This window comes from Myotis davidii, unplaced genomic scaffold (assembly GCF_000327345.1).
Source record: "Myotis davidii unplaced genomic scaffold, ASM32734v1 scaffold453, whole genome shotgun sequence".
Classification (NCBI taxonomy): Eukaryota; Metazoa; Chordata; class Mammalia; order Chiroptera; family Vespertilionidae; genus Myotis; species Myotis davidii.
Window position 1 is genome coordinate 2,757,167 of NW_006285234.1, and position 9,611 is coordinate 2,766,777.

A 9,611-nucleotide genomic window follows, 5' to 3' on the forward strand; every position below is an offset into this window, starting at 1 on the left:
GAGGAAACTCAGACCTTCATTTTAAAAACTATTTTACTGGGAAACATAAAAGGTTAAAGGAAATAGAAACAAATACCATGCTTTTGGGGTGAAATAGAGGCACCCTCTCACTCAATAGCCACAATAATCTTCTGAACCTTTCCTTTTTCCCAGATGAGAAAACAAGGCTAAATGATTTTCTCTACCAAGGTCACTTGGTCAGTGGATGATGAGCTGGAGGCAGAACTCCCATCTGCCAATCCCAAAAGTCATGCTTTTAATAACCACATTCAGTAGCTTCCAATCTAATCCCAATAGGATTTCTCTTAGAACCTGGTAACGTGACTCTAAGGTAAATATGGGAAATAAATGAGTAGCCAAGAAATTCAGAATAAGAGTCTGAGTAAGTCTTCTTTTTCTTGGGTCTCGAGGCAGGCATCTTTTTGGCTCATCGTCCCATTCAAAGGACCTTGAAAGGCCAACTCAACATTCCAAAATGTAATAGTTGTTAATTATATCCCCTACGAACATTGTGTATTCTCGTTAAGTAGTCATATTCTACCAAAAGGCCAGCATCTTCCTTAAGAAAACTCATTGCAAGGTGTAACTTCCTGCTAAGCTCATCGGTACCACCCTTATTCCTGGTCTAGCCATTCTAGCCTTCTGTCAGTTTCTTCTGCGATGCTAATTCAGGACGTCTGTACCTGTATAACGGACTCGTCCACCTGCCATACTCCCCAGCAGCCGAACCCCTCTTCAGCTAGGTAATGCCGACTCACCCTTCAGGTCACCCTCTCCAGACCAGGTCAGGTCCCCTGTTCCACACTCCACTAGCACTGCATTCCCTCCCGTGTACCATGTCGCCCATGTTTGGGATGACACACTGACGTGTGCTTTCTTCGTTCAACAAACATCTACTGCATACATTCCAGCCCAAGTGTGAGACAGTGGAGAGAGAAAAAAAGGTGATCCCTTTCCTCGCTGGGCTTGGTCTAGGGCTAAAGGGCACACACATATTAATCCAAGATGATCATAAATAACTTTAAGTTCACATTTGTAACTAGTGCCCAGGAGAATCTATTCTAAATAAGACTGAGCAGGAATTGGCTTGATTAAAAGGAAAATCTTTACAAAAGTGACAGCAAGTGCAAAAGCTCGTCCTAGAAGTGAAAGTGCAGCTGAGCCAGGGGGAGTGTGCTGCAACACGAGGGGAAGCAGCGCAAGGGACCAAGCCACGCAGGCCTCGTGCACGTTGAGGACTTGGTCTTCGACCTAAAAGCAACCGGCTGCAGCGAGGCGGTTAGGACCAGAGGGGTGAGATGATCAGAGGTGATTATTATCTAACTTCCCATTAAACTGAAAGCTCCCTGAGGCCGGGACCCACACCCGTCTTATTCCTAGCTGCATCCCAGGAACCTCAACCTCGAACAGCGACTGGGCATTTAGCTGCTCAACCATTAGTTCGCGCAATGCGCAGAGGGACTCTGTGGCTGTGCCCGGCACGCAGCGCGTCTCCTTCCATCCACAGCCTCCATTCCCCAAAGCCGCTGGGAGCGAGGGCACCCGGGGCGAGCGGGCCTGGCTCGCAGGCCGCCTCCGACTCCTTCCGCCGCGGCAGCAGGGGCAAAGGCGACTGCCTTCTCTAAGGGTGAAAGGAGCGCTCCTAGCAGGGACTCCCAGGTGACAAACCCAACACTCACCTCCGATAAGGCGCCGAGGCCGGCGTGACCGGAAGTGCGTCACCCCGAGCGCGCCGCCGAGGCCGCACGTGCTTCCTCTCTAGGATGTCAGAGCGCGCAGCTCGGTGGTTCTCTGGCGCCGCTCCCAGCGCGGGGCTTCTTAAGCTGGGACCCTCAGGGACCTTGAGTAGGTGAGCAAGTTTATGGTCCTTTTCGCTCATCTCTAACCGAAACAGCATTTCCTTCCATTACGTGTTGGCAACAAACCACGGTAGTATCAGTAGTACCTGTGATTTTTGTCAGAAAATCACAGATATTTTCATCGCATTACAGTTGATGTAGATGCAGTATCTCAAAATACGGGTCATTCTTATCAAGGTTATTCTTATCAATAATTTGCCGACATAAGAAATTTCCAAATCTGTAAGAATTCCTATGAGTTTACTTGAGCCAAACCAACAACAGAACAGTTTGCCGGGAAGCAAAATCTCAACGGATTGAGAAATGGCAGTTTTGCACCTTATTTTATACACTAGAATCAGAGAAGGGGGAGGGGGCAGGGTAGATTAGGGAGACAGGAGAAAGCCAAGTGGGGAAATCTGAGATTGAATAAATAGTACACCAAAAGGTTGCAGGTTTGATTCCCCGTCAGGGCATATACAGGAGGCAACTGATCCATGTTTTGCTGTTTCTCCCTTCCAAACTCACACTCTCTCTCTCTCTCTCTCTCTCTCTCTCTCTCTCTCTCTCTCTCAAAATCAATACTGTAAACATATCCTTGGGTGAGAGTTAAAAGAAAAGTTTTAAAAAATAACAAGCGAAATGCAAAAATATCTAATACATGGATACTATGTTCATTGACTGAACTACTCAATGTTGTTCTCCCCAAATTGATCTATATATTCAAAGCAATCCAATCAAATCCCAGCAAGACCTTTTGTAGAAATCAACAAGCTGATTGTATATCAATCATACAATGAAGCTGAAAAAAAAACAACCAAAAACCACCCCAAAACAGCAGTGGAAAAAGGAGGGCTATATTGTGTGATGGTTAGAGCACGGGCTCTGAAGCCAGGCCACCTGGGTTTGAATCTTTGATAAATAAACATCACAAAATGTACTGGTTATTAGTATTCATTAAAGAACCGCTGTGGAAAATTAAAGACTAATATCTTGTTGAGGAAGCAACAACTGGAACTAAAGACACTTGATTCCAGCAACTTCCACTGATTCTTTATCTGAATCACTTTGGTGTCTGCAGAATCGTAAGTCCATTCTTAAAATTTAGCCCCCAGAGGCCTCCAGAGAGATGCAAGCACGGGTCCCAGACAGAGACCTGGAGATGGGAACCACGGCACAGAGCATGGAGGCTGGCACCCTCCTCTCCTTCTAACTTGGCCCCAAGCAGTACTGGGCACAGGAATGTAGAATGAATTATAACCAAGAAAAAAATCAACGTTTAGGGAGTTTTAATAAGGCCACAGCAATCATAGTCCAGCATGGGTGGAATGAGGATGAACAATCTTCTAACACTTGAACAGCCTGACCCTGTGGTGAGTAATAAACAGCACTCCTGAGGGTCAGCTACTTTTGCACAGCACAATGGTGACATCTAGTGTTAGCAAGATCAATCTCAGCACTGCAATTTACCTGAACTTTAGAGAAACAGGGTCTTGGTGTCTTAATTCCTCTCAGGATTCTCTCTGAAGGGCCAATTTTTCCCCCCAATTTGTAATTTATTAACAATTGCTCTTTTATTTTTCATACTTTTGAAATAACTGATATACATAAACTGGACATTTTAATTTTTTTCATTGAAACAGTTGACATATAACATTGTGTAAATTTAAGGTGTACATGTTAATTTGATGCATTTATATATTATAATATGACTGCTATTGTGACAATAATTAACACCTCTACCACATTACATAATTATCATTTTTTTAGTGTTGGAATAATTAAGTTCTAGTCTCTTGGCAAGTTTAAGGATTGTAATACAATATTGTTTTCTACAATCACTATGCTATGCATATAGATCTCTAGGATTTCTTTACTATTGGTTGCAAATTTGTGCCCTTCAACAACATCTGTCTTTTCCCCCCACCTGGAGTGGACATTTTTAAGAGTGTAAGATTTGGTGAGTTTTAACCAGCAGAGAACAAAATAGACAAAAATCTGTCTTCATAGAGCTTGCATTCTTAGTGGCCAAAATTATGTCACATGGCTACTCCCACCAGCAGAGAAATCTGGAAGGCAGTGTTTAGCTTTCTGGTGGTGTCCTTAGTAGAAAAGAGGATGGAAGAGTGTAGAAAGAGCCAAACTGTAGTTTCTGCCACAATGATACTGGGGAGCAGACTCAAAATGTATAAATGTTTTTGTACACAGTTAGGGTTAAAACATGTTTCAGAAGTATCGACATGTCTATTCCTTTAACTAGACCTATTTATTATTAATACTAGAGGCCCAGTGCATGAAATTCGTGCACTGGGGGGGGGGCGGTGGAGAAGGGGTCCCTCAGCTCAGCCTGTGCCATCTCGCAGTCTGGGAGCCCTTGGGGATATCTGACTGGCAGGGAGCGGGCCTAAGCCAGCAGTCAGACATCCTTAGCACTGCCACGGAGGCAGGAGAGGCTCCAGCCACCACCACTGCCAGCTGTGAGGCTGGCTTCTGGCTGAGCTGTGCTCCCCCTGTGGAAATACACTGACCACCAGGGGGCAGCTCCTGTGTTGAGCGTCTGCCCCCTGGTGGTCAGTGCATGTCATTCTGCCCTTTGGTCAATTTGCATATTAGCCTTTTATTATATAGGATTAATTTATTAACATATTGTTTATAACTTAGATGTCTTATTTGGTGGCATGTAAAGAGATCCCCCAGCACAAGACCCTGGCCCACAGGGCATCTCCAGTCAATATTATCTTGGCATCAATAAGGTACACCCTGTGGGTCCTCAAGTATTGCTTACCAAGCATGTTAAACTCCACCGGCCTCGAGTGTGACATGCTTGGTTAGACCATTCATTAGTTTGGGTCTCTTTCATTGGCTTGCTGTAAAGGTTCTCTGTGTTTCTAGCTCAGCTGGCTTTGCTAGCTTCTCGAGATGCTAGAGCTCTTTGTTTTCCAAAGTCCCCTTGTTAGAAAAAAAAAAAAAAATAGTCTTACTAGATAAGATAGAGGCAACTGCTCGTCTGGCCCAGAATAGAATCATTCATGCTGAGTCAGTAGCAAATCACAGTTTACAGAAACCTCTCTAAAATTCCCGGGACTTTCCATCAGGGTTCACTTCCCAGAGGAAACTCCGTCCGAGCACTGACTCTCAAACTCGACTGCACATCGGAATCACCTGGGAAGATTTTTTTTTTTAAATATATTTTATTGATTTTTTACAGAGAGGAAGGGAGAGAGATAGAGAGTTAGAAACATCGATGAGAGAGAAACATCGATCAGCTGCCTCCTGCACATCTCCCACTGGGGATGTGCCCGCAACCCAGGTACATGCCCTTGACCGGAATCGAACCTGGGACCTTTCAGTCTGCAGGCTGACGCTCTATCCACTGAGCCAAACCGGTTTCGGCCTGGGAAGATTTTTTAAAAATATGACGCCTGGATCCTGGCCCCTACAGCAGTGATTCTCAATTGGGCGATTTGCTCCTCCCACCAGGTAACACTTGGCCATGTCTTTTGGTCATTACAATTGGGAGAGGGTTCAACTGGCATCTAGTGTGTAAGGGCCCAGGGACGGTGCTAAAATCCCACAATGCAGAGGAAAGCCCCCCCATGGCAAAGGATTGTCTAGTCTCAAAGGTCAGTAGGGCCATGGTTGAGAAACCCTGTTAAAGATTCAACTCTCTAAAGGTTCGGCCTCAGCATCGGATTTTTATTTATCTCTATTTTTAATATATTTTTATTGATTTTAGAGAGAGAGGAAGAAAGGAGAGAGGAGCGTGAGAGAGAAACATCATTGTGAGAGAGAAACACCAATCGGTTGCCTCCCGCACACACCCAGACTGGGGATTGAGCCCGAAACCTGGGCACATGCCTTGGCCAGGAATCGGTTTGTCTGCCTGCCGCAAGGAAAACGAAACTGAGACAGGTGCTGGTGCAAAATGAAAGGTTAATTCAGGTGCCACAGACCTGAGAGAATGGTGGACTCCCGTCTCAAAGACCATCCCCCTTCCTGCTCAAACCTGTGGTTCTTTTTTAAAAAAACTTTTTATTGATTGATTTTAGAGAGAGAGAGGAAGGGAGAGAAACATCAATTTGTTGTTCCATTTATTTATGCATTCATTGGTGTATCTGGACAGTGCTCTAATTAACAGAGCTACTCGTCCAGGGATAGGGAGGGGGGGGCTTTTTTTCTATACAATTACCTTGCCAGCTTTTGGGGGGCCCTTGAGCCCTGTCCATTCATCTTTCTAGCTTTTGGCCACTAAGTGTAAGAACGAACACACACACACACACACTATTGGTCAATAGAGGAGACTCCCAGAGCTCCCTGACTGTCTCTGGTAGTGGGGTGGGGGATGCCAACAGCCCTCAGCCCTCCTCCAGAGCTGGACATAGAACCCACACATCTGGAAGAGCCTTTTGGAGTCCACAGGGCACCCCTAGATCTAGGTGTGGCCACATCCTCTGCCCAGCCCCCGTGCCTGGCTTGCCCCTCCAAAGTTGCCAGCCAGGCCTACACTCCAACTGACAGCTTAAGGTAACACTAGGAGTTGCACGTGAGAGAAGCACCTCCTTTGCAAGTGAACCCCTGCTGCTACTCTGTAGAGGTCAGGTTCTTCTTTGGGGGGACCTCCAGGAAGGGCCGCCACAGTTGCACAACTGCAGGGGGCACTGTTCGTATAGAACACAATGTGAATGCTACTTCCTGGTCCATGGCCCCCAAAGTAAATGTCTACATTCACCAGATTGACTAGACTTTAAATCAGACCCTTGGAAATATTTTTGCCAAATGAATATATCCAACTAGCTCTAAAAGTATATTTATTGTGATATAGTTATTTATATTGTCTCAGATAATGCTAAGGAGAATATGTTTTATATTATATATATAACATGTATATGTGTGTTTATATATATAAAATTTTTATGAAAATGGTATCATACATACCAACCTGCAGCTGTCTTTTTTCATTTAATTTTCTATATTGCCCACTTCACAGGTCCAGACATGTCGCTGTTATTCCATTTAGCAACTGCAGAGTGTTACATTGCACGGCACTGGTGGACTTAAAGAACAACTGCTTATTGAATACGAGTGGAGTGAACACAGGCATTTCTGGAACATGACACACTAAAAGCACAAAATGGATGAGAATCTACAAGAATAAGAGCATGAGAAAGATGAAAACAGATGAGAGATGTCAATACAGTTTGGGAAGATGGAAAGGGATAGAGATGGTAACCAGGGAAAACTGGAAGCCTTGCATGGGAGTGGAGTAGGGAGGACGGTGGTTAGGACTCATGTCTAATACCAGGAAGTAAGTAGACTCACTTTGTGGGGGCCTCCAGGAAAGGCTCAGGAACTAGGTGTCAGATACAGTACTCTGCAAGGCGGAGACAGCCAAAGGGGGAGATATAAGGAGCAATTAGACTTGCAGATCCCATCCCCACAAGCATAGCCCAGAGACTTCTCCCAAGCCCTGTAACACAGGAGGTTTATTCTCTGGGAGAAAATAGCAAAGGGCCAGATTAAAGCAGAGAATTTATGTATAGTAAAACAAGAAGATGAATGAAAGTCTGCACACTGAACAGAGAAGGACCAGTGCCTCACCACTGCCCAGCCCTATTCTCCCACCTGGCTCTCAAACACTATCAACCAGGCTTTATACTCTCTGCATGGAAGCCTGGAAGACCCTTCTTGAGAGGCAACAAATAACCCCAGGTAAACCTACAGACATCTGGGGTAGAGATCTATCAATTAAAATCCAACAACCTTATTTTTTTAAATATATTTTTATTGATTTCAGAGAGGAAGAGAGAGAAACATCAGTGGTGGTGGAAAATCATCGATCGGCTGCCTCCTGCACACCCCACACTGGGGTCTGAGCCCACAGCCCCGGGCACGTGCCCTGACCAGGAATCGAACCGAGACCTCCTGGTTCATGGGTGGATGCTCAACCACTAAACCATGCCAGTCGCCAACAGTCTTCTTTACTACAAAGGACTGGGTGTGAATCTAAGGTCTCGAGTGTGGCCATGCCTATGGGTAGCCTGAATGTAATATAAATAAAAAGAAGTTGACGATGCTCCAACCAACTGACCCACACCAGCCAGGGCCCCAAGTAGGACTTTTAACTTTTTATTTTTATTTTTTTAAATATATTTTATTGATTTTTTACAGAGAGGAAGGGAGAAGGATAGAGAGTTAGAAACATCGATGAGAGAGAAACATCAACCAGCTGCCTCCTGCACACCTCCCCACTGGGGATGTGCCCGCGACCGGAATCGAACCTGGGACCTTTCAGTCCGCAGGCCGATGCTCTATGCACTGAGCCAAACCGGTTTGGCAACTTTTTAAAAGGCTTTGTTGTATGAGTCTTGTGTTTCCCTCCTCACTGTCTCACAAAGGCAAGTGTTACTCTTCTGCAACAGCTGTGGGTCACGGAGACCTATGGCAAGACTTGCCAAAGATCTGACAGCAAATAAGTGACCTGGGCCAGAATAGCACCTACACTGACCTCTTTCTCCACATGCATCAGACTGGGAAAATACCAGGAAGACAATGCAAGAGCATGAAGAAATCACCAGCAAATTTAAACACCAGCAAATGAACAGAAAATACAAAGTTTATCCAGTATATATAGTATATACAACATCGAGTATATCTAAGTTTTTAGTATGTCCAGATTTTTCTTAAAATGATTTTCTTTTTAAAAAATATTTGTTATTGATTTCAAAGAGAGGAAAGGAGAAGGAGGGAGAGAAATAGGAACATCAATGATGAGAGAGAATCATTGACTGGCTGTCTTCTGCAGGCCCCCTACTGGGGATCGAGCCCACAACCCGGGCATGTGCCCTGACTGGGAATCGAACTGTGACCTCCTAGTTCATGGGTCGATGCTCACTGCTGAGCCTCTGACCTCCAAAAGTTATATATGACCTAAACTGCTTTCCAAGCAGAGAACCCTTACATTTTAGAGCTGGGAAGAAACTTAAATATTATCAGTACATTTATTCTCAAGCTATTTAGTCTCAAAGAGTTTTTGTTTATGGGGGCATGTTTGAATGGGGTTTAGAAGGCTGAATTGAAGTTTTTAAGGTGGAATGGGGGTAAGGTGGAGAGGAGAACATTCTAGAGAAAACAGGTATAGAGGAATGGAGTATGAAAAGACATTCTTCTATCACTAACAGGACATAAAATTTTGCTAAGATATTTACACTTCCTGACTCTAAGTTCAACTCAAATAAGAACAAATAGTGACACCCATGTGGCAAATAAAATTAATGGGTTATGAAACGCCTTTCAAGGAAAATATGACACCTTCACACCCAGAAGGTAAATGCTACCACACTCAGGTGAGATGTGCTCTTAGAAAAGGCACTTGGAACAGTTTATCCCAATGTTGATTCTGGTTTTGGCTACATGGAGTCTCATTCATTCTTACTCCTGACCTTGACCCCTAGCTATAATTAGTTTTTCACAGAACTGGGCCAGCAGGATGTGCGGGGAATAATTCATGGACTCCCAATGGACAATAAGCTAAATGACTGTCAGGAAGAGAGGAGCAAACCTATGATCTCAAAATAATTCCTTGGTCATTTGCATCCAGCATAAATCTAGATTTTAATGAGACATGTGATTTAGAAATAAATGGGGATAGTATCTGCATAATAGTTTTTGATATTAAATTATTTAATATGACTATTAAGCATGTTTCTGCAAAAACCTTCCCATACCATACTGCTAGAATTATGCCATTCCCTTCATTAAAAGTTTTAGCATTTC